This window comes from Protopterus annectens, chromosome 3.part1, assembly GCF_019279795.1.
Source record: "Protopterus annectens isolate FY-2018-M chromosome 3.part1, PAN1.0, whole genome shotgun sequence".
In the NCBI taxonomy this organism is placed as follows: domain Eukaryota; kingdom Metazoa; phylum Chordata; order Ceratodontiformes; family Protopteridae; genus Protopterus; species Protopterus annectens.
This window is the reverse complement of record NC_056732.1, coordinates 914125884-914139726: the sequence shown is the minus strand read 5'-3', so window position 1 is coordinate 914139726 and position 13843 is coordinate 914125884.

Below are 13843 nucleotides of genomic sequence, written 5' to 3'. Positions count from 1 at the left end.
ACACTTTGGGATCAATTCTTACAGCTTGCTAAGGAAACAACCAGGACACTTCACTAGACATACACATATTTAACATATTCATGAATACATGGAGCTGGTAGAATGTCTTTGATGCCTTGTTCTTTGCTATCGAGACTGTTCTCTTAGCTTCATTGTTAGCCAACCAGTATTCCTTCTTAACCTTGCTCATCTTTTCTATCTCCCTCTTTTTCCTTCACTCCTTTTTTCTTTTGATAAGTTGCTGCATTCCAGCACCAGCTTTTTTACATACCTTATGTTCCATACCTGGCTCCACCAAATATCTGTTTTATATTCCACATACATGCTGTTTTGAAGTGCTGTCACCAACCCATTCTTTGTGTAGTGTGTGTCTCCACAAGCACAGAAGTTGTGCCCATGGTCTGGGTATGGGATCTTATGTTTACACTCACTGTGTCCAGCAAAGAAACTGTACTCCATGACCATGACAGATGGACATTTCTCTAACATTAGGCAAAGGAAGTTTCGTGGTGGTGGTGGTGAATCACCTGTGCAAACAGCATGGCATAAAACCTAGTGTAAGTGTAACCCATCACCTACTTCACTTTAAGTGCAGAATTACTACTGAAGTGGTTACCAACAATACTGGCTAATATATCCTTCTTCTTGGGGGTGCACATGGAGGTCATATTCCTGATGAACTTTAGTACCTGAAGCACACAATGTCAGTGAGATGTTCAGTAATAAAGGAAGTAATCAGAAATAATTATAGTATAATACTGTAATAGCAATACCCACCTGAGGCATCTCCAAGGGATACTCATGGGTTACTCTGGAGCAAAGCACCAAGGTCCATCACCACACTATGGGACTCTAAGAAGTCCTTTCCCCTCTCAGAGAAATCAAAATCACACTTAAATCCATCAAAAAGTCTCAAATAACACCCCAAATCCCATTACCCTACCTTACTGTGTAAAGTAGTGAATGCATTTTAATACATCACTGGTAATGCTGATGGCCCTATTTCTGACCTGCTCACAGTCGTGGTCCTGACCTCTGACTGCATTGATGCCAACAAGATTCTGCCAAGCATATTCACAGTAGGGTAAGTCAGCAGTCTCCTGCCCAAAAGTCCCTCAATCATGTAGGCAGAAGACCTGCTGCACTCCCTCATTCTCTGCATCAGAGAACTTCCTCTTCTTAGTTTTTTCCTTACAAGGCATATTGCTTTATGGGTAAAAAATACATCATTTGAGTCTGCCACTACAGACAGCTACTCTGTGTACAGTGTAATACCCTTCCTGTATGCTCATTTGGGAGTGTTAATAATGGACAAATAGTATGCTTAATAGCCTTCAACTATTAACAGGTTCACAATCAACAGTACAAAGCACACTCCACTTCTAAAGACACAGTCACCCTTTCCCTTTTGTGTCACAGTACTTTGTGCATATAATCTGCAACATGAACCCTTCCATAGGGTCATCACGGGCAATACAGGCTGTGGTCACCTTCAGCAGACAAACAGTCTTCTACATACACATTATTAACGTGGGTATACCTATAGTGATACAATGCTTGTGTGTGTGTTTTAAAATAAGCTATATACAATCATATGTGCCCCATACTATCACATCACAATGCTGGCATGCCTCATTTCAGAGCTACATGTCACAACTTTTTGAGGTTGTGGTTCCTGTTGACCTTCATAGCCCTTGTGCACATTCTTTTCTGTGCCTTACTGACCACTTAACTTATTAAAATATTTACCAGACATTGCATGTTTCCTCAAAGCAAGTATTTCTACACCTAAACATTCATTTATACCTACAGGCAAGCACTACTCAGGGTAATGATAAATATTCCTTCAGCAACTAGAAATTCAGTTTTCCAGCATATTGATTACCTTAACAAGTGAAATCTGTTGTCAGAATGTAGCTCTATGACTTCCTTCATAGACAAATGGGACTCTCTATAGCTGCTAGGGTTTATATCATGCTGGTTTGTACCTTTGAGCACAATGACTATGCAAATTAGGGCTCAGTTCATGAATGTCTCTGAAACACTAATTCTGCGCATCATGTTCTTGAGCATACCTTCATAAACAGTTCTACACAACACTGTGCGCAAACCTGAGCACATACAAGGCACATTGCACATGTGTGGTCATGGTAATATCAGCAGGAGTCATGCTGCAAATCCCTGTTTAATCCTAATATGCACAATGCTGCTAAGGAATACTGTGATAGCAATGCTTGTGCTACATATAAAACAAATTATTTGGGTCTGTCATATTTCACACCTTTTTCCCTTTATTCTACAACTTCAAATGGTATAGTCCAATTTCAAACCCTGCTATGGGCTGCACTATTAAGTAGATCTTCATTACAGAAAAATTTTTGGAATGGAGAAAGGGCATGGCTGTGAGATGCCAGTCATTACTCTCTGGTATGAGACCTGGTGAATGCACATGGCTTCAGAAGGCACTTGAAATGCAGGTCACCTTGCTGGTGCTCTCAGGAGACTAAAATCTTTCTTACCCTGTTACATAGAAATGACCAGTGCAGTTTGCTGGGCAACTTTTATCAGTATAAGTGGTATGACTTGATCTATCTTGCCAGTGTGTTTACTCAGGCCACTAGAATCCCTCATACAGGAAATTAGTACAGGCACCACTACAGTGACCTGAAGAAGCACCATCATGATCTTCTTCATCAATCAGATGATGCTGCCAGAATAAGGGCTCCTGAAATATACTGTGAGTAGCTATAAACCTTTAATTAAGCATTTATCATTCTAACATCAACTGTATTATACTTAATGCCTCTTGGCTTCATAGCTGCAAAGTCAAGGACAGAGAATTACCAAAAATACAAGGGGAGGTCAGCGCAACTTTCCAAGTAAAAGGGTGAGTACCTCTATTTTATACTGTATTGTATTCAGTGTCTTTACATATCAGCTTCTCAGTATAGTTATTACACACACACACACACACACACACACGCACACACACACACACACACACACACACACACACACACACACACACACACACACACACACACACACACACACACACACACACCTGTATTAAATGTAAACTTCTTAGGCAGCTTCATTATGAGGAATGTGTTATCATTTTTTGGTTATGGAGTAGAGCATGTCAGCTATAGTTCAGTGCTTTGTTAGTATATGTGCTTGATATTTGATGGGAGTTTGCCGATCATAGTGCTGCCATGGTGGATAACATGTATCATGTTAAACTTTCATGGTTCATTCTAGGAAGGTTGTGAGTTTGATTCCCACAGCTATTGCTTTCCTTCCATTAACATTACACATACTACAGGTCAACATCAAGTACTGCCCTGTGCATGAGACCTCTGTAGGACCCCAGAGCATGTGCTATCTGTATATGACAGGATAACTTCCATAGTACACAGGGGACATATATACCTATAAATTCCCATGTAGAGTAGGATATCTTCCTTAAAGCACACGACTTCACTGGGAAAACATAGGTTCTGCATTTGAGACAGTTGTACATACTACTTATACTGGTTATAGAGGTAGCACGTCTCAGGCTGCATATTTTTGCATTTGCAGTAGACATCTGGTATTGTCATGGATTTTGTATTTTTTTTTGTTCATGAAAGTACTGCATTTGTACTTGATGTAATATATCTTCATTCTAATTTAGTACTGTATTTCGTTGTATGTTTGCATTTCCCTTCTCCACCCTCTTTGTTGCTATCCTTTCCGTCCAATACTATTGTTTCTTTTGTTTGTTGTTTTGTTTTTTTTTTCATTTATATTGATTGTTTATATATTAATGTCCACAGCAGGACCTAAGGCCCTGCAGATAAATAGACATTTTAATTTTCAATGGTAATATGTTTATTACTGTTGTGATGATTTCTTAAAATGAAAAATGGATCAGTGGAAAAAGTAAAAGTTGCTCTCAAATAACTGAGAGGCTCAAAAGTACATTTAGCACCACTGCTGCAAACACAACTCCTAAAAGTGCATCTAATCCTGTTATGAAAAAGCAAGGCTTGCAATATGTGGCATATAGGACTAGAATTATACTGTTGAGGTGAATGTATCCAAATGCAATGGACTAAAACACAGTGTTAAAGATGATGCAATTTTAATTGGTATGCTATTTACTGAAGTAAACTATGTATATTTTATTAACTATTTGGTCCTTCATATGGACTTGGTTATTTTTTTCTTTATGAGAAGTGGTTATAATCCCCTAAAATCACAGAAATTCTAGAAAGGAACCAGCATATTATATAAAACAATGTATTGCACAGAATCCTTTTAAGACGTGTTTCATTTTAACAAAGTAAAACTTACCAGCACTCTCTGTAGTGATAGTAAACCAGTAAAAGTAGTCTTCACGAAAGAAGACTAATTTTATGAAATTTGTCAATAACTACACTTTCTGTGGTGGTAGGTCCAGCTCTCCTACCAGATAATGGGCTAACTGGGAGGATGTACTTTTCTATAAAATATAATCAACTGGAAGACCATTGCATTTCAAGATGAAAAAGACAATTTCCCCTTACATCTGTCTCAGATTACTGGGGCACATATAATCACACAAACAAACATGAGCACGCACACACACACAAACACACACATACACACACACACACACACACACACACACACACACACACACACACACACACACACACACACACACACACACACACACACATACACACATGCAAGCCCTGGACTATCTCACCATGAAACAAGTACCCCCGTACACAGACATGCTCGTGTGTACACACACACACACACACACACACACACACACACACACACACACACACACACACACACACACTCCAGCATCCATGCATAATCACACAGGAACCTAGACTGTCTCACACACATACTCAAACACATAAACACACCTCCCTACACAGAAATGTGTGAGTGCGCACTAACAGAAACACCTACACAAATACTACATAGCAGATAGACAAGTCTCCTTGCATCACAAAGTCAGCATGGTAACTCAGTAGTAAGATCTCTGCCTGCCACCTCTAGGGACTGGAGAAAAGTCATAACCTTCAGTCATTGTATATGTAGAATCTGCATGTTTTCCCCATGAATATGCAGTTTTTCCCCAGGTCCTCTTGTTTCCTCCTAAAATTATATCTAGAATTTTTTACACTTTCTTTCCCACAGCAATGCTGAGAAGACCTTGACGCAGCCTATTTACCAAACCAAATAATAATAATAATTATAATAATAAAGATAATAAATGGAAACATTATGGATGTCAGGTAATATCAGCAGTACTAAAGGAAGGAGTGGGGCATATCAACACTATACTTCTATAAAAATTACAGCCCCTGCTACCGTATCATTTTCTTTTTGGTAATCTTGGACCTCATTTGTACCAGCCTGGCCCTGAGTGTGCCACATCCACAATGGGATCACCAAACATCCTGTGACCCCTCCCCTAAACTTATTCCTGTATTGCTGGTGCCGTTCATGGATCCTTAGGTTATCATGGGGCTTAGCTGTACAGATTTTTTTTGTTTTTGCCCTAGCACTTTCCTCCCCCCTCCCCCATACTTATTGATTGCATCTGAGCACAACTCCCCTCTATGCACCATGCCTCCACTTTGGGACTGTATCAGCAAGTACTTTCCCACCTGAGACATGAATGCCCATCCCTTTGCTTGATGCTCCATCAGTTGCCCAAGCTACTAATGAGACTGAGGTTGACTGGACCGTATTCAGGGCTTCATCACTCTACACCACTGTAGTGGCTCTCTACCATATCACTTTAGTTATAATTGCATTAATCTTTTTCCCTACAATTGATTGCTGATTAAATAACAGAAAGCTCCCAGTTACTTCCTGGTATTTTCTTGGAACTCAGTCTCCTTAGAACTTCAATATGTATTTATTTATATTTGTTTTATTTATATTGTATATTTATTTATTTATACATTAATAATTTCTCACATTTTAAAAACTCATATACATCCCACTACAATACAAATTTGTACTACACAAAATGTGGTGGTATACACTACTGGGCTGAAAGTATCTGAAATGCAGTGAGCTCTGCTTCTGTCAAGCTAATAACTCAGAACTATACTACCTTTATCCCTGGATCTAATTACTTATCTGAAACTCCTTAAGTCACATTTCATTCACTTCCTTGCTAAATCTCTCACCTATCCTTGTCTATGACATTCCACAACTTTGCCATAGCTACTTTCTATCACTTATCTATTTTCATAGTCATACCCTGGGATTTAATAAAGCTTACACAGAGCTAGTCTCCATGTAAGTATAGTGGCATGGCTCTAACACTGAGTTGGGAGCCTGTGCGATCCAATAAACAATGCTGGGGGCATGCTCGAGCCTCCCAGCACTATTCTGAAACAGATGCTATGGAATAGTGCAAATCACCTCATTTGCTGGTGAAAACCATGCAAATGAGGTGAATTTGCAATCCAGCAAGCAGACAGGCATCCATGGTGGAGCCGTGTCTGCAGCAGAAATGTATTTGGTTAGTAACCATGTGCATTTCTGCAAAAATCAAAATGGGGGCATGACAGCTCAAAGTAAAGCATGTATTATGTTTATTAGGCATGCCAATTGCCAAAACTATGGACATTGGCATGCCAAAATGTTTTAAAATTGCAAAAATCAAAAGTTTTTTTTTGTCAATTTCGGCCGTTTAAGAGGAGTGCAGTGGTGCGCATATGCAATCGCACAGAAAATTTAAAAAAATCAGTAAAAAATCAATTAAATGTGAAAAATGGAATTTGCCATTATAGTGGGCAGCATGCGGACTCATAACAATAACAGGTAACAGTGGTTGCTAAGGACATAGGCTCCGGTGTAGTGGTGTAACTAGGGTATAAGCCAGTAGTGGTATGTAAATGAGCTAAATTTACTGAAAAGCAAAATGGGAGACTGTGTCTGTGGGTACCTAACCATGTAGGAGCTATAATGTGATGTTTTAAACAGAAGAAGCAGCTGACATGAAAAGGGGGATGTATTGTACTTGGTGAAAATGATTTGAGCTATGCGACTCCTGTTTATGCACAGTTAAGCAAGGGGGTGTGTCTGAGGCTGCATAGCTGGTTCAAGAAATGATAAGTGTGTTCACGTCCAGAGGAGGGCCTTTTCTGCACAGCAATGTCTACACTAGCCCCGCAGATTTGCGTGGTGTGCTGTGGGGCTTAAACACAGCAGAAATAGAGAAAAAACAAATAGCAGAATAAAGAAAATAGCAGAATAAAGGAAATGAACTACAAGTCACTAATACTGACTCTGCCACTCACAGTGGCTTATTCAAACCCCTCAGTATTATAGCTGGCAGGTGAAATGTATCATAGTTAGCCAATCACACAGGCAGCATCTGCAGTACAATAGTATAAAGTATGCAAACAACTTTCAGTCAGGGTTTTCCCACAAACTCTACACCATTGGTGTGCACACCTGGGAATTTTAACTGAAAAAATGATAGGGGCTGCTGCTGCTTTGCTACATCTGTATCTGCTACAGACTGACAGTGGTGATGAAGATAATGCTGACAATCGGCCCAGATCTAGGAGGAGAAGAGTGTTCAGACACAGGGTAACCCTCCAGAGGCTACATGATCTGGAGATACTAGAGTGCTACAGGGTGGACAGGGACATACTTCAGAAACTCACCAAGCTCTGCCGGCCTCACCTCAGACCTAGAGCCAACAGAGGGGAACCCATCCCAGATGAAACCAAGAACTTGCTTGAGGTACTTTCCAAAGACTTACTGGGGAAATCATGGGGGTCTCACAGGCATCTGCATCCAAGGTACTCCACCAGTTCCTGAATGCTGTGCGACCACATGCTGGTGAGCACATTTATTTCACCAGCACCCCTGAGTAGAAGGCCAGCAATATGCATCTCTTCCACCATGTAGCAGACTACCCAGAGGTACTGGGTGCCTTAGACTGCACTCACATCCACATCAGAGCAACACCCGGTGAAGATGGTAGAGTGTATGTCAACCACAAGGGCTATCACGCCATCGACTGCCAGGTCGTGTGCAATGCCCAGAGCATTATCATGAATGTGTGCACTGACAGCCCTTGCGGCTATCACAGCTCCCATATCTGGCATGCCTGACAGCTGTACCAGGCATTTGCCAGGGGGGACATCCTGTATGGCCATCTCAAGGGGGATACTGGCTCCACACAGGAACCGTGGATGATGACACCCATCAGAAATGCACACACACGCACTGAAGAATGTCATAATGAGGCACATGCACAAACTAGGAAAATGCATGTGTTTGGGATGCTCAAGTCATGGTTCCGCTGCCTTGATATATCTGGTAGAGCCTTGCAGTACTCTCCAGCCACATGTGCACATATGTTCATAGTATGTGCCATGCTATATAATATTATCCTGTGGAAACAGCTGCAGCAGAAACATCACAGGGAAGGAGCATACAGCCCCCCACTATTGCCAAGGTCTCCACAGGCACAGGAGGACTCAGAGGAGGAACCCCCTGGGCCTGCTCCTGTAGGCAGACGTAGGCATGCCCAGTATGACCTGGCCTTGGCAAAGAGGCAAGGCATAGCACATACACTGACAAACTAGGGACCCAGGGATGGACACCTTTCTCTGACATGCACACACAGTAAAATGGATGCCACACACATCACACTACTTGCACCTTACCATGTATAGGCTGTGTACTCCTTGCATCCAACAGAGTCAGCCTTCAAATGTCATCTTCACAACTGCTACAGGCACAAAGTATGTCACACTTCTTAACAATAGATGAATAGAGTAGTACATTTTGGTAGCATATCTCAGGTATGGCTGCATGTATGCAAGGGAATGGGGTGGCCTACCAGGATAGCAGCAGACAACTAACAGCTATGTTGGACAACAGGAAAGGTCTGCCCAATACTGGCTTCCACAGAGTATGCAGTAGATCCCTAGGTGACAAAACTCACTGCAGTGTATGTGGGGGACAAATAAAATGGGGGTCCTAGGTCACATGCAGGGATGTCAATGTTGGGGTCCATATTCACCCCTCAGTCTCTCCCAGCAAGTCAGCCATAGAAAGCCATTAAGAAATGACTGGCAAAGGCCCACAAAAAGGGACAGTGATGAAATAGTCCTCTTATAGACTTACACAGTGATATCACAGCAGGTCTTGCAGTTGCATGATGTCTCTGAAAGATAGGAAGTAGTCTGATACTGAAATGTCTGCCATTACATTCTAACATGTGGTCTTTAGTGATATGCCAGTATTCTTCAAGACAGACACAACACTATGCTAAATGGAACAAAAAAGTAAAGCCAGCATCTGCACAGTCTCTGTAAATGTGTACAGTTGACAGGTATGCCCCCCCCAACACACCAGTGTCCCCATAGAAATGCAGTAACATGTGTGTTTGTAGGGTAATAGCAGCAGAGTACACATTCCCAGGTCTGTCCCAAACAACTTAATAACTTGTTGCATGTCCACAATATGCAGGGGCCAATGAGCTATGTATATGCATGGTTAATACTGTCAGGAAGTGGGCAGCATTTACTCTTGGCTGTTGTTGCTTAGTGGCCTAGGTACAGTACTGTGGTTGACAGGGCCCATGTTCCAAGACATTATATGCCAACTATTTTACATGTCAGCTACACCTGCAGTAGGACCTGTACACACTGTCCAGAAGTCAGTATCCGTTACTACAGGAAAGATGGACAAGTCAGGGACAGGGGGCCACTCATATGGATAGCAAACAGCTCAGAGTAACCTTCACAGTGCCTAGCATACCTCTCAGTTGTACAGATTTTTGCAGAATGTCCAGAGTTTTGCATCATAATTTTGCTGTTTTTCATGAAATTGTGGTTTTCTGGCAAATCACTGGCAAATTATTAAAGACTAAAGTCAGAAAATAATGAACAAATTTTAGTTTCACACTTCATACCTTTTAGAAAAATGTATGCTATTGCAAAACCTGTTATTATAGCAGCTATCTAAGTTTGTAAGGGCAATATTTAAAACCTGTCCCTATTTTTGGCCCTTTGTCCCCCACTTATTTATAGGCTTCTCCAGATTTCTGGCTCTAAGAAGTTGAGAGGTACGGTGCCTAGTAGGACAACAGGTACCTTAAAGTTAGCGTACCAGGTTATAAATGGCTGCCACCTTACTGTGTCAGCACTGATAACAAGTCACTGGCCACCACCCATAACCCTGGAATGACAGGCGGTCACAGAAGAACCATAGGTATGCCACATATATTTGTTCTGCTTGCATTTACCTGCCAAACTATTTGCAAAACAAGAAAGGTTCATGTCAAAATATCAATGGCAGACAGTGGAGAAGCAGATGTCATTCCCATAAGAAAAAGCAAGCAAATACCAAACTGGTCTCCCAACTGCCTATGTTTGGCAGAGCATTATTAACACCCTGTCCCCATGTGTGGGCCTGTGTCTGACTGTCATATATGGGCCTGTCCAGATGTCAGTCTGTGACAGGTTGACAGCTAGGAACAACATGTAGCCTCATAATAACATAGCAACACAAACTGTTAGAGGACCACAGCAGATGTAGTGGTGCAATGATGGACAACCTGCTTAAATAGGTACACTCAGAGGTATGAAGCCCTTAACCCTGTGTGTGATGTTACAGCATCTACCCTGCTCACACCAGAAATACAAATACATAACAGCAGCCACTGTGGGCAAAGCCTGTGACCGGACTACAGAAGGACAAAGAGACACACATAAGGTGAAGGGGAATCGCTGGCCAGACAAATGGAAAATGTGCACACCAGAACAAATTTTGCAGTAGCATAGGTACCCTGCAAGGTATGGAGTCAGTAAACATAACCCACAACTACACAACACACACCTACGGTAAGTGGAGGTCATCAACAAAACAAAAACGCAAACAAAGGACAACTCAGAGACAAAAATATATGACAACTCCACAAACCTACACACCACAAAACATGCATAGTCCACACACCAGTGCCCTTCAACCACTAATGCCTTACCATTAACCCAACATATTACTCATAGAAGACTCCATCATGAGACACACAGATGTGCCTCTCACCAGGCTGGATAAGGAGAAAGTCATGCTTACTTCTCTGTCAGGTGCCAGAATCTGCCATATCAAACACGCACTCAGGACACTCCACAACATGTACTGTTATCACTCTGGCCTAGTCCATGGCAGTGTGAATGATATCAGATGTACCTCTCTGGACTATAGGAAGATAGAAATGATTCAGCTTGCTGAATACCTATCCCATGCAGGTATGTTCCTAGCTTTAAGAAACATTCTACCCTCACCTGGAATGATGGCTCAATACAAACAGAAAATGATTGTCAGTAACAATTGGCTTAGTTTACTTACAAGAGGATCCATTGCCTGGCAGCCTGGGAACATATGACTGACAGACCATGCTGCTTTGCTAGATTTGGCCTGAATCTGTCTCACTTGGCCTTCAGGCCTCTAGCAAAGGCCCTTGTCTCCCCCATAGTGTCTTTTTAGGGAAAGTCATAGGGTCAATACTACCAACATAAAACACTCAACAAAATGCAAAGTAAAGGCCATGCTGCTAAATGCTAGTAGTCTAAACAGGAAATGCACTCATTGCAAGCATTTGTAACAATGGCAGATGGTGACATTTGTGCACTCAGAAACCTGGGACACAGCTGCAGAGAGCAACCCATCCTTACCTGATCACTCATCTTATCACACAGCCAGACCACAAAATGTGGGCAGCAAAGCAAAAGGAGGTGGAGTATAAAGATATGTTAGACAGACACACACCTCCATGCTGGTCAAACAGTCTGACACACACAAGACACTCAAGTGCAGTCAACCAATGACAAGACCCCTATGCAAATTATAGGTAGCTACAGGCCAACATATCTGATTTAGGATGCCCAACCCACATATCTAGCCCTCTACAAATATATCAAGATTCAACCCATTACCCTGATCCTGGCTGACTTATATTACTCAACCACTGATTGGAAAACCAACCATGCCAGAATAGAAATCTACAGAGATTCTCCCATCTTATCAATGCTAAATCTTTAGGTCAGTTACTTGATACCCCCACAAGATGTGATACATATATTGGACTTGTCAGAAACCAACATGATTAACCACTGCAGCATCCCTATGGTATCATACTCCCCAGCAAGATCCGGTAAAAAAGCGGTCATGTTCGATATCATCAGCTCTCCTGACCCCTGCCCCCCAGCCATGGTAAAATGAAAATGTATCCCAAGCTGATCACAACCACCAGAGGGATGGTATAAACACTACCCCACTGGAGGAACAGCCACCAATGTCCAAATGTATAAAAAAGTACTATACCAGTATATATGCATGGAATAATAATTGACAGGACATCGTCATCCACAAGGGAGAGTAAACCAGTCTGCAAGCATCTGCAATAAAGAAACTATGTAACAAAACGTTGCTGTTCAGGACCGAGAAGGAGCAGGTGTACAATTGGAAGTAATCACTATTTAGCCTGAACAAACAAATAATGAACCACTGAAATCCTCTAAAACCATCTCCAAGTCCAAATTGCCCATATCTAAGACAGACAATCATAAGGCCTTCCTCACATATGTCTCTATTCCCAAAAGAAGCTCTCAGATCTGTGCAGAACTGGTGGTCAAGGACACCACATACACAAATGCTGTAGATATAGCTAATCTACTGGCTGACAGATTCAGCAGAAATGTCTCACCTCTGCCCCCCCCCCCCCAGTCAGGAAAGCAGGACATCCCCAGGACCTGACCACCCAACACTTATCACTAGGGAACAGGGCATCACTGCCCTCTCAAAGCCAATAAGACAGCCTCCATGGGACCTGAATACATCCCAGTCTGTAACCTACATGAACCCATACATGGCAGCATCATTACACACCCTACACAACCAAAGACTGAGTATTGCCTTTGTCACAGCCGAGTGGTGGACAGCCACTGTCATCCCTGTGCAGCAGGGTGGAGTGTTCAATGATCTGGGACATTAAGGACCCATCAACCTAACTAGCCTGATTTGCAAGGCCATGCAATGGATCATCATGGACCTCATTAACAGGGACATTGGCAAACTCCAAATACTTGACCCCACACAGTCTGCCTTTCTCAAGTGGAAGTATGTCAGTGAACTCTGGATGACTTCCCTAAGACACCCAACAAAGGCATGGATGAGGGAAAGATGGTGCACTCCAGCCACCTTGACTTGGCCAAAGCCTTACACACTATTCCCCACTTGGCCATAGTACATGAACTCTGTCAACTAAGCAGAAATCCATATGTTACCAGATGGGTAGCAAACTGGTTCATTGCTAGAACCCACATGATCATAATAGAGGTAGCCAACTCAAGCAGTACACCCGTAATAAGTAGCATACCACAGGGATCTGTCTGGGGGCCTCTGGTATATGGGATATACTGCCCTGAGGTGCAGGCCAAAAACATTGGCCTATAGCTGACCAAGTTGGCAGATGACTGCAAGCTGGGAAAAGTCATCAATACCCAAAGTGATGTGGACGCCCTACAACAGGGTCTCACCAAAACAAATGACTACTGCCAAAAATAAGGCCTCAAGCTGAATGCCTGCAGATGCATCATCATCTCCATTGGGGAGACTGACGTCCCCACATATTATCACATTAACAACACTGTCCCACATACACAGTCAGTACTGAGGCATTTGGCCACCCAGGTTGATAGCAACCTGAGGTCTGTGCACCATATTGATTCCATCGTACAGAAAGCTTCATAGATGTGCCAACTCAAAAGTAAGGGTATCTCATCCAGGGACAAAGAAGTCTTAAAATCCATGC